This window comes from Anas acuta, unplaced genomic scaffold (genome assembly GCF_963932015.1).
Source record: "Anas acuta unplaced genomic scaffold, bAnaAcu1.1 SCAFFOLD_294, whole genome shotgun sequence".
Lineage (NCBI taxonomy): Eukaryota > Metazoa > Chordata > Aves > Anseriformes > Anatidae > Anas > Anas acuta.
Window position 1 is genome coordinate 28,212 of NW_027076292.1, and position 12,609 is coordinate 40,820.

The 12,609-nt window shown below is 56.9% G+C and overlaps 1 long non-coding RNA gene across 1 annotated transcript; it reads right to left on the reverse strand.

Moving 5' to 3' along the window:
* Positions 1-206: 206 nt before the first annotated feature.
* On the reverse strand, positions 207-2,668 carry LOC137849253 (uncharacterized). Its single transcript, XR_011091825.1, has 3 exons — positions 2,286-2,668; positions 2,119-2,211; positions 207-2,037 (listed from the first exon to the last, which is right to left on the reverse strand). It is a non-coding gene; the product is annotated as an uncharacterized lncRNA (long non-coding RNA).
* Positions 2,669-12,609: the final 9,941 nt, after the last annotated feature.

The following is a 12,609-nucleotide window of genomic DNA, read 5'->3' on the forward strand; positions in this document are numbered from 1 at the left end:
TCTAACTTTTTTTTTTTTAAACGACCTTTCATGACATTCATTTGCTTCTTTTGTTATTTGGCAGCCTTATTCTTCCGTTAACACATGTAATTCAGTACTTGGCTCCTTGTGGGAATGGTGCAAGGCATCCGCTTTTCAAGAATGGGACATTGATTAAGAAAAGATAGTTACTGAAAAGATGGGGATGTTTGTTGCTCTTAATAACAAAGCATTCTTAATTTGTGCATGCTCTGTTATATTTGTCATTGCTTAAGTACATGCGTACAGACCACTGGATAAGAGTATTAAAAATTGAATAAAACGTGAAGTGTTAAATATGTAAGCACATTCTCATTAATATGGAAATATAGTATTTATTTTTTGAGAATTCTCTCGAGACAAAGCTATTTGTACTAAAAACAAAAATACTTTTTAAATCCCAGTGATGAACACAACCTCCTCATTGTGCCCTGAGGATTGCTTTGCAAAATCATGACTGCAACATGCTCTACATCCAACAGGGGTGTTCTCCTACTTGAAGTATGGTGTGGAGCTGGTGAGTTTGCAGAGCTGGGGCCAAATAGTTGTGAATTTGTGAACAGCATGGGCTTGGGATGATGACTTTGAGTGGAGCCTTAATTGCATATTTTATTTATTTTTAATGATTGTCTTGCATATTTTCTAAAAATAAATAATATGTTTAGTTATATAACTAGCAAATGTGACCATAATTATGATTCACTTTAGATAAGCCTTGATTCTACTACCAGGTTCTGTCATGTCAGATGATTGCCACTGATATTAGGACATTATATCACATCAAAAAATATTCTGAAATGATGTAATTTGGAAGAACCATTCATGCGTGGTATTTATGGTCACATTGAGTATACATACACACAAAAAATATGAAGCAGCTATCTTTTGATTCAAGTATAGGAAAATGTTTTAGTCATTCCAACTTTCATATAGTTGCACCCTGTAGTTAAAAGACAAGTAAAAGGCCAATAGCAGGAATGAAGGCTACTTTTTAAATAGGTATTACTTTATGGAAATGAGAATTTCCATTTTGGACATAATTGGCTGCAACTTCATTATCTGAAACCTGCAGTGTGGTGTACCATATCTCACAGTATTGCTAGAAGAAGTCTGCTTTACCAGCAGCCATCCCTCAAAAATTAGCTAAGTCCTTATTCAAGTCCAATTTTAAAAATGTATGCTGATACAGTTATAATATGCAATTACAGCTGAAAGCAGGAAAGACGCATTCATGCCCATGCCCTGTGCTCAGTTCAAAGACAGATTCCAAGACGTTTTGATGAAAACACGCATCTGTAGCAAATGTTATATCGTCAGACACATAGAACTGGTAATTCCCATTTCTTAATTATCAAAATTGTGAAGTAACTCAGAAAAGAAAACTGATCAGATAATGAATTATCAGGTGTAATCTCAGTCAGAAAATCTACTTATACCAGTGAGGCACCTGTTGGGCCAGACTTACAAACTTTATGACCAGCATTGAGTAGTTTGTCAAACATCTGATTCATACAGATACTGTATATGATGCGGAACACCTGCTATTCTGCTTTCATTTTAACAGACATTACAGGCTTCAGACCTCAGCATTCAACACACAAAATCGTGACGTAGTGAGTCGGGGACACTCATTAAATAATAATTATACTAGTCAAAGTCTAGTTAATTTACTGCAGCAGTTTAAGACTTAGCCCCCAAAGTGTAAGCTGTCTGTCCTGCCAAAGAATACAATCCCACACAAGAGTCAGGGAAATGGAACATCAGGCCATGCCTGAGATGGCACAGCATGTATGCAGCATTTAACTCAAACCACTTTAATTTAAACAGTCTTTGCTCTTGAAGACTTGAAGAACTTGAACACTTTAACGTACTTGAAGAACACTTGAACATTTTAACACACACAAATCCATGGGCCCTGATGGGATGCATCCATGTGTGCTGAGGGAACTGGCCGAGGTGATCGCCAAACCACTCTATCATCTTTGAAAGGTCCTGGAGAACAGGAGATGTGCCTGAAGACTGGAGGATAGCCAATGTCACTCTGTTCTTCAAGAAGGGCAAGAAGGAGCAGCTGGGAAACTACAGGCAAGTAAGTCTCACCTCTGTCCCTGGGAAGGTATTGGAGCAAATTCTGGGGGGGGACCAGGAGCGGGGACCAGGACTGGAGACCAGCTGAGAATCCATCTAAGTTCACTGGAAACAGACAAGGTGAAAGAAGTCCTCAAGCTCCCCAACCCAAATCAAATTTTTAACCCAGGAACACTTACCTGCCAGCTTCTGAAGTTGACTCACTGCCGAACAACTTCACGGGGAAGTAGCACCACCAGAGTTTTCCTGTTCTGAGTAGTCACCACTGATGTTACTAGCTCATAGAGTCTCCAAAACTATTTCACAGAGATTGTAGAAAACACAAAGAAAAAGCAGCCTACTTGGGAACACTGAGTCCATTTCACCAGAACAGTAGAAAAGTACCCTAAGTAACCTGAACCTCAAACTCCCCTGGAGTGGCAATTCTTCCCATAACTCCTCATGCTTGCTATACAGCAAAGGTCAAATGATCCCCACCTGGCAGATTTCACTTCATATGTGTGGAGTCATGAGACCTTGTGGAATAGGCTCATCAACCTGGTTTCAATGTTTAAGGTTCCATTGCTCCTTATCGCTAATAGAAATAACCTGACAAGGGACTTAGTGGTTAAGAGTTGACCTAATGAATTAAATACAAAAGGCATGTAAGGGTCATATTTCTGCTAGTCATTCTGTGAGGAAAATTAGTACAGAGCCTGTTAAAATAAGATAAATAAACATAAATAAAATAAATAAATAAAAGAAAAATGACCTAAAAGGCAAAATTGCCGTCATAGGTTTTCATCTGTCTAGTCACAACAGATAAAGAATATAGCAATCAGAAAGACTTTGCTTGACATTAATGTTGCTTAAATTTGCTTTTCTGAGATCTCTTCTTTATGCTGGACTTTTAAAAATCTAGCACCATGACCTCCGACTGCAGTATTTACTTTGGCTACATATAAACTATCACATATAAATGCCAGGATCCGGATCCTCACTCCGTATTCACGTCAAGGACCGGGCTGAAAGTTTTGGCTTTAATTTGGTTACATGACTAAATTGCTGTTGTTGTGGTTTCCCCCAGCCAGCAGCTAAGCACCACACAGCCGTTCGCGCAGCCGTTCGTTCGCTCAAGGCTTGTTGGAGCAACATGTGTAGGAGCAGTTTAATATTTTATGCATACAAGGGATTGAAGTGTAAATATGGCCTCATGGCTGAACAATGGGTATTATTAAGTTTCCATTGGTCTTTGTGGGAGAACAGCACACAGGGAATCAGCAGGAAACAGCTAAAAGATACTTCATCACAATTCATAGTGGTTCTCAAAATTACATTTTATTAAGAAAAGTTATTTTATTAAGAAAAGGTTACACATAGACAAGTTCATATAGCAAGTGTGGGGTGTTGCAGAATTCTCGTCTGCAGCTGATGGCACTATCTGCTCCTCTGTAGGACTGTCCCGTAGGATGTTGATGCATCTCCAGCGGTGCATCAAGGAGAGGTGGCCAGGAGCGTGGTATCATGGGCTTGTGTCCATGTCCAGCGCTGAGGCTAGCAGAGAAGCAAAAGCACTAACAAGCGAACCCCTGTGTTTTGTGCCACCCACCTCCTGGGCCCTCTCTGTCACCAGCCCCACTGTGATGTGGCCGTGATATCAGTGGGGCTGGTGCCAGCAGCACAATGTGGGAAGGGACTGGGTGTTGACCTTCCTTAGCAAGTGGCCATGGAGTCCAGGGATCTCTCCTGTAGAATGTTGACGTGTCATGGGCTTGCGTCCGTGTCCAGCACTGAGGCTAGCAGACAAGCAAGTACGGGCAACAAGAGAACCGCCATGTCTAATACCAGGTGTCTCCTGGGCCCACCATGTCACCAGCCCCACTGTGATGTGGCCTGACATCAGTGGGGTTGGTGCCAGCGGCACAGTATGGGAAGGGATTGGGTGTTGACCTTCCTTATCATGTGGCCATGGAGTCCAGAGATCTCTCCTGTAGAGTGTTGACACATCTCCAGCGGAGTGCTGGAAGAAGGCTGTAGCCGTGGTCTTGCTATGTCCTTTTCCAGGATTCTATCTGTAATAATAATAATAAAAAAAAAAACAGCTGGAAGGGAGCAGCTGCCCTTCATTGCCATGGAGGGCCTCTCCTCTCCCTTCTCAGCCCACACTCGTCTGGCTACTCCTCGGCCGGACTGGCTGGACTGGCCTGCTGCGGCCCTTTTATAGCCGCCAGGGCTGGCCGCATCACAGGCTCCCTCTGTGACATGGCCACCGCCAACATTCTGTCCCCTGTGACATGGCCATGGCATCATCAGGACCAGTGCCCACTGAGCAGAAGAAGCGGTTAAATAAAATAAAGTAAAATAAAAGTATAACAACAAACAACAGCCACTTGTAATTCTGGGGAGAGAAATTCAGCAGCTGTAAGATCGGTTTGAAGATCAGCAGCTCAGCAAAGGTTAAAAGAGCATCAAATCCTGCAGGTACGTCCTACGCACTGCCACATTTTAAAGATTTGTGTGGTACTTGCTGCTGAGATTTGTGGGCTTGAAGGCTCAATTGCAGCAGAAAAATGTTTGCTGTCTGGAGGTGATGCTTCACACTTTGGGTATGAAAGATGTCCAGAAATTCTGTGATTCTGTGTTCATGCTAATCCACAACATAGCACCCTACCAACTCCTAGGAGGAAAATTAACTCTATCCTAGCTGAAACCAGGACAACTGTTTTCTGGCAGGTCGCGGGGAGAAGATTGGCTGGCTTGGGGGAGCTTCTGTACATGTAGCTTTTAGGCTGCAGACAAAGTGTTCCTCTAGATCTGGAAGTCTGAAGATTTGCTGAGTGGTTAGAAAGCTGCCTGGCAGAAAAGACCTGGGAGCATTGGTGGATAGTCAGCTGAATATGAGCCAGCAGTGTGCTCAGGTGGCCAAGAAGGCCAACAGCATCCTGGCTTGTATAAGAAGCAGTGTGGCCAGCAGGGCTAGGGAAGTGATTTTCTCCCTGTACTTGGCTCTGGTGAGGCCGCACCTCGAGTACTATGTTCGGTTTTGGGCCCCTGGCTACAAGAAGGACATGGAGGTGCTCAAGCGAGTCCAGAGAAGGGCAATGAAACTGGTGAGGGGGTTTGGAGAACAAGTCTTACGAGGAGCTGCTGAAGGAGCTGGGATTGTTCAGCTTGCAAAAGACAAGGCTCAGGGGCGGCCTTATCGCACTCTACAGGTACCTTAAACAAAGATGTAGTGAGGTGGGGGTGGGTCTATTTTCCCATGTTCCTGGTGACAGGACAAGGAGAAATGGGCTAAAGTTGTGCCAGGTTTAGGTTGTTTAGGTTGGATATTAGAAAGAACTTCTTTACCGAAAGGGTTGTTAGACATTGGAATGGGCTGCCCAGGGAAGTGGTGGAGTCACCATCCCTGGGTGTCTTTAAAAGATGTTTAGATGTAGAGCTTAGTGATATGGTTTAGTGGAGGACTTGTTAGTATTAGGTCAGAGGTTGGACTTGGTGATCTTGGAGGTCTCTTCCAACCTAGATAGTTCTGTGCTTCTGTTGCAGTCTCCCAGCTCAGAGCCAACCACTTATTAGTCTAGCGCAATGGATTTGTGTGTTCCTTGCACTAGCTCTTCCTTCACCTCCTCTTCACATACAAGGACACGCGTCTCTTTCATGCTCCTTCACGTGTAAACAAGCCAGGAGAGATTAAAGCCTCTTTCTTCAGGTCAGTAAGATCCCTGCCTTTGGTTTCAGTGAGAATTCAGGCCCTAACAACTCAAGTGTCTTCTGGACGGTGTTTCTTCTGGGTAGGACAATTTCATTTCCCTTTTGAAGACTTACAGCAAAAACAAAGGCATACAACAACAAAAGCAAAGGCATAAAACGGTACCTGAGGCACAGGCTACTTTTCAGCCTGCAGCAGACTATAGGTATGATATCATCCTTTGATATCATACCTATATCATATATCATGTTATCAGGAAACGTAGAAAACTGCCTGTTGCTTCTCGGGTTTAAAGTTTTCCCTTAAAAGGTGTATGCAAAGGTGTAATCAGCTGTCTGAGTACAATTCTCACGTATACATGAGCATTTTCCTCTCCCCTTCCCAACTTGGAGTGCAACAGTTTTCATCATACTGTTATAAATTCCGAGTCAACTTAGCTTTATGAGATTTATTTATGGGGTTAATAAAAAAGGCAAGTAAAGAGCGCTGGGTGCGCGGGGAGTCTGGGCTCCTCCAGCACGCACACACGTTACATCAGGCGGCAGCTTTTTCTGCTCCTAGGTTAATACATGTTCATTACTACTTCTAGAAAAGGCAGTGTTATTATAATTAGTTCCCGGATTCCGAACCCTCCCACTGGCACATGCGTATCAGTCCCCGGTGGTCCCTCTGGGGGTCTCTCGTGCTGAAGGCTCATAGTCTTCCTCCCAGGCTTTGTCCTTGTCCTTCTCTTTTGTACATCTTAGCTGGATGTCAGGCATTGCCTCTAACTCTATACAAAAAAGAGAGAGAAGCACACCTTTCTACTCTGTCAGCTACTGGCAGACCTAGAGAGAAAAAAAAACAGTTGTTAATTAAAAAGTAATGTTTTAAGGTATTTCACCAAATATGTAATATTTGGTAGAAACCAGAAAACAAATGAAAGGGAAGAAGAAACAGTAGAAGGTATTTGCATGGCCTTAATTTACACGGCAACGGACAACAATGACAATCTGCAATGATTTACAAGTGCCTTACACCATTCACCCTTGAGACAGAAAACTGGGATTCCCATATGATGTAAGGGGAGTGCAATCCCTCTCAAAATACAAGAGCCTGGGGGATGCTACTGAGTACTGAAAATGTTAAGGGTAGGCAGCACCGAACTCAACAGAGAAAGGAGGCCGAGTCTCCCTGGCTGTTCACGTAACAGACAAGAGCCTCAGCTTTTAGCCCTAAGCAACAATTCGTAGTGCCAGGCGGGGAACTAGTTCTTCTTAAGCCAGGGACCATTTCAGCATCTTTAAAGCTACAGAAAGGCTTGAAGGCTTCTGTGGAATCATGTTCCTGGCACAAAAATCTGGGGACCAGGACTGGGCAAGTGGGGCACAAGTGTGCTGGGGAGCAAGCTCTCAGGGCTGATTACGAGGGCTTTAAACCAGGTTTGATGCGAGAAGGGAGGGGAGCTAAAGGTGACAGAGAAGGGCCCTGGAGGACTCGGGCCCTGGAGGACTCGGGCCCTGGAGGACTCGGGCCCTGGAGGACTCGGGCCCTGGAGGACTCGGGCCCTGGAGGACTCGGGCCCTGGAGGACTCGGGCCCTGGAGGACTCGGGCCCTGGAGGACTCGGGCCCTGGAGGACTCGGGCCCTGGAGGACTCGGGCCCTGGAGGACTCGGGCCCTGGAGGACTCGGGCCCTGGAGGACTCGGGCCCTGGAGGACTCGGGCCCTGGAGGACTCGGGCCCTGGAGGACTCGGGCCCTGGAGGACTCGGGCCCTGGAGGACTCGGGCCCTGGAGGACTCGGGCCCTGGAGGACTCGGGCCCTGGAGGACTCGGGCCCTGGAGGACTCGGGCCCTGGAGGACTCGGGCCCTGGAGGACTCGGGCCCTGGAGGACTCGGGCCCTGGAGGACTCGGGCCCTGGAGGACTCGGGCCCTGGAGGACTCGGGCCCTGGAGGACTCGGGCCCTGGAGGACTCGGGCCCTGGAGGACTCGGGCCCTGGAGGACTCGGGCCCTGGAGGACTCGGGCCCTGGAGGACTCGGGCCCTGGAGGACTCGGGCCCTGGAGGACTCGGGCCCTGGAGGACTCGGGCCCTGGAGGACTCGGGCCCTGGAGGACTCGGGCCCTGGAGGACTCGGGCCCTGGAGGACTCGGGCCCTGGAGGACTCGGGCCCTGGAGGACTCGGGCCCTGGAGGACTCGGGCCCTGGAGGACTCGGGCCCTGGAGGACTCGGGCCCTGGAGGACTCGGGCCCTGGAGGACTCGGGCCCTGGAGGACTCGGGCCCTGGAGGACTCGGGCCCTGGAGGACTCGGGCCCTGGAGGACTCGGGCCCTGGAGGACTCGGGCCCTGGAGGACTCGGGCCCTGGAGGACTCGGGCCCTGGAGGACTCGGGCCCTGGAGGACTCGGGCCCTGGAGGACTCGGGCCCTGGAGGACTCGGGCCCTGGAGGACTCGGGCCCTGGAGGACTCGGGCCCTGGAGGACTCGGGCCCTGGAGGACTCGGGCCCTGGAGGACTCGGGCCCTGGAGGACTCGGGCCCTGGAGGACTCGGGCCCTGGAGGACTCGGGCCCTGGAGGACTCGGGCCCTGGAGGACTCGGGCCCTGGAGGACTCGGGCCCTGGAGGACTCGGGCCCTGGAGGACTCGGGCCCTGGAGGACTCGGGCCCTGGAGGACTCGGGCCCTGGAGGACTCGGGCCCTGGAGGACTCGGGCCCTGGAGGACTCGGGCCCTGGAGGACTCGGGCCCTGGAGGACTCGGGCCCTGGAGGACTCGGGCCCTGGAGGACTCGGGCCCTGGAGGACTCGGGCCCTGGAGGACTCGGGCCCTGGAGGACTCGGGCCCTGGAGGACTCGGGCCCTGGAGGACTCGGGCCCTGGAGGACTCGGGCCCTGGAGGACTCGGGCCCTGGAGGACTCGGGCCCTGGAGGACTCGGGCCCTGGAGGACTCGGGCCCTGGAGGACTCGGGCCCTGGAGGACTCGGGCCCTGGAGGACTCGGGCCCTGGAGGACTCGGGCCCTGGAGGACTCGGGCCCTGGAGGACTCGGGCCCTGGAGGACTCGGGCCCTGGAGGACTCGGGCCCTGGAGGACTCGGGCCCTGGAGGACTCGGGCCCTGGAGGACTCGGGCCCTGGAGGACTCGGGCCCTGGAGGACTCGGGCCCTGGAGGACTCGGGCCCTGGAGGACTCGGGCCCTGGAGGACTCGGGCCCTGGAGGACTCGGGCCCTGGAGGACTCGGGCCCTGGAGGACTCGGGCCCTGGAGGACTCGGGCCCTGGAGGACTCGGGCCCTGGAGGACTCGGGCCCTGGAGGACTCGGGCCCTGGAGGACTCGGGCCCTGGAGGACTCGGGCCCTGGAGGACTCGGGCCCTGGAGGACTCGGGCCCTGGAGGACTCGGGCCCTGGAGGACTCGGGCCCTGGAGGACTCGGGCCCTGGAGGACTCGGGCCCTGGAGGACTCGGGCCCTGGAGGACTCGGGCCCTGGAGGACTCGGGCCCTGGAGGACTCGGGCCCTGGAGGACTCGGGCCCTGGAGGACTCGGGCCCTGGAGGACTCGGGCCCTGGAGGACTCGGGCCCTGGAGGACTCGGGCCCTGGAGGACTCGGGCCCTGGAGGACTCGGGCCCTGGAGGACTCGGGCCCTGGAGGACTCGGGCCCTGGAGGACTCGGGCCCTGGAGGACTCGGGCCCTGGAGGACTCGGGCCCTGGAGGACTCGGGCCCTGGAGGACTCGGGCCCTGGAGGACTCGGGCCCTGGAGGACTCGGGCCCTGGAGGACTCGGGCCCTGGAGGACTCGGGCCCTGGAGGACTCGGGCCCTGGAGGACTCGGGCCCTGGAGGACTCGGGCCCTGGAGGACTCGGGCCCTGGAGGACTCGGGCCCTGGAGGACTCGGGCCCTGGAGGACTCGGGCCCTGGAGGACTCGGGCCCTGGAGGACTCGGGCCCTGGAGGACTCGGGCCCTGGAGGACTCGGGCCCTGGAGGACTCGGGCCCTGGAGGACTCGGGCCCTGGAGGACTCGGGCCCTGGAGGACTCGGGCCCTGGAGGACTCGGGCCCTGGAGGACTCGGGCCCTGGAGGACTCGGGCCCTGGAGGACTCGGGCCCTGGAGGACTCGGGCCCTGGAGGACTCGGGCCCTGGAGGACTCGGGCCCTGGAGGACTCGGGCCCTGGAGGACTCGGGCCCTGGAGGACTCGGGCCCTGGAGGACTCGGGCCCTGGAGGACTCGGGCCCTGGAGGACTCGGGCCCTGGAGGACTCGGGCCCTGGAGGACTCGGGCCCTGGAGGACTCGGGCCCTGGAGGACTCGGGCCCTGGAGGACTCGGGCCCTGGAGGACTCGGGCCCTGGAGGACTCGGGCCCTGGAGGACTCGGGCCCTGGAGGACTCGGGCCCTGGAGGACTCGGGCCCTGGAGGACTCGGGCCCTGGAGGACTCGGGCCCTGGAGGACTCGGGCCCTGGAGGACTCGGGCCCTGGAGGACTCGGGCCCTGGAGGACTCGGGCCCTGGAGGACTCGGGCCCTGGAGGACTCGGGCCCTGGAGGACTCGGGCCCTGGAGGACTCGGGCCCTGGAGGACTCGGGCCCTGGAGGACTCGGGCCCTGGAGGACTCGGGCCCTGGAGGACTCGGGCCCTGGAGGACTCGGGCCCTGGAGGACTCGGGCCCTGGAGGACTCGGGCCCTGGAGGACTCGGGCCCTGGAGGACTCGGGCCCTGGAGGACTCGGGCCCTGGAGGACTCGGGCCCTGGAGGACTCGGGCCCTGGAGGACTCGGGCCCTGGAGGACTCGGGCCCTGGAGGACTCGGGCCCTGGAGGACTCGGGCCCTGGAGGACTCGGGCCCTGGAGGACTCGGGCCCTGGAGGACTCGGGCCCTGGAGGACTCGGGCCCTGGAGGACTCGGGCCCTGGAGGACTCGGGCCCTGGAGGACTCGGGCCCTGGAGGACTCGGGCCCTGGAGGACTCGGGCCCTGGAGGACTCGGGCCCTGGAGGACTCGGGCCCTGGAGGACTCGGGCCCTGGAGGACTCGGGCCCTGGAGGACTCGGGCCCTGGAGGACTCGGGCCCTGGAGGACTCGGGCCCTGGAGGACTCGGGCCCTGGAGGACTCGGGCCCTGGAGGACTCGGGCCCTGGAGGACTCGGGCCCTGGAGGACTCGGGCCCTGGAGGACTCGGGCCCTGGAGGACTCGGGCCCTGGAGGACTCGGGCCCTGGAGGACTCGGGCCCTGGAGGACTCGGGCCCTGGAGGACTCGGGCCCTGGAGGACTCGGGCCCTGGAGGACTCGGGCCCTGGAGGACTCGGGCCCTGGAGGACTCGGGCCCTGGAGGACTCGGGCCCTGGAGGACTCGGGCCCTGGAGGACTCGGGCCCTGGAGGACTCGGGCCCTGGAGGACTCGGGCCCTGGAGGACTCGGGCCCTGGAGGACTCGGGCCCTGGAGGACTCGGGCCCTGGAGGACTCGGGCCCTGGAGGACTCGGGCCCTGGAGGACTCGGGCCCTGGAGGACTCGGGCCCTGGAGGACTCGGGCCCTGGAGGACTCGGGCCCTGGAGGACTCGGGCCCTGGAGGACTCGGGCCCTGGAGGACTCGGGCCCTGGAGGACTCGGGCCCTGGAGGACTCGGGCCCTGGAGGACTCGGGCCCTGGAGGACTCGGGCCCTGGAGGACTCGGGCCCTGGAGGACTCGGGCCCTGGAGGACTCGGGCCCTGGAGGACTCGGGCCCTGGAGGACTCGGGCCCTGGAGGACTCGGGCCCTGGAGGACTCGGGCCCTGGAGGACTCGGGCCCTGGAGGACTCGGGCCCTGGAGGACTCGGGCCCTGGAGGACTCGGGCCCTGGAGGACTCGGGCCCTGGAGGACTCGGGCCCTGGAGGACTCGGGCCCTGGAGGACTCGGGCCCTGGAGGACTCGGGCCCTGGAGGACTCGGGCCCTGGAGGACTCGGGCCCTGGAGGACTCGGGCCCTGGAGGACTCGGGCCCTGGAGGACTCGGGCCCTGGAGGACTCGGGCCCTGGAGGACTCGGGCCCTGGAGGACTCGGGCCCTGGAGGACTCGGGCCCTGGAGGACTCGGGCCCTGGAGGACTCGGGCCCTGGAGGACTCGGGCCCTGGAGGACTCGGGCCCTGGAGGACTCGGGCCCTGGAGGACTCGGGCCCTGGAGGACTCGGGCCCTGGAGGACTCGGGCCCTGGAGGACTCGGGCCCTGGAGGACTCGGGCCCTGGAGGACTCGGGCCCTGGAGGACTCGGGCCCTGGAGGACTCGGGCCCTGGAGGACTCGGGCCCTGGAGGACTCGGGCCCTGGAGGACTCGGGCCCTGGAGGACTCGGGCCCTGGAGGACTCGGGCCCTGGAGGACTCGGGCCCTGGAGGACTCGGGCCCTGGAGGACTCGGGCCCTGGAGGACTCGGGCCCTGGAGGACTCGGGCCCTGGAGGACTCGGGCCCTGGAGGACTCGGGCCCTGGAGGACTCGGGCCCTGGAGGACTCGGGCCCTGGAGGACTCGGGCCCTGGAGGACTCGGGCCCTGGAGGACTCGGGCCCTGGAGGACTCGGGCCCTGGAGGACTCGGGCCCTGGAGGACTCGGGCCCTGGAGGACTCGGGCCCTGGAGGACTCGGGCCCTGGAGGACTCGGGCCCTGGAGGACTCGGGCCCTGGAGGACTCGGGCCCTGGAGGACTCGGGCCCTGGAGGACTCGGGCCCTGGAGGACTCGGGCCCTGGAGGACTCGGGCCCTGGAGGACTCGGGCCCTGGAGGACTCGGGCCCTGGAGGACTCGGGCCCTGGAGGACTCGGGCCCTGGAGGACTCGGGCCCTGGAGGACTCGGGCCC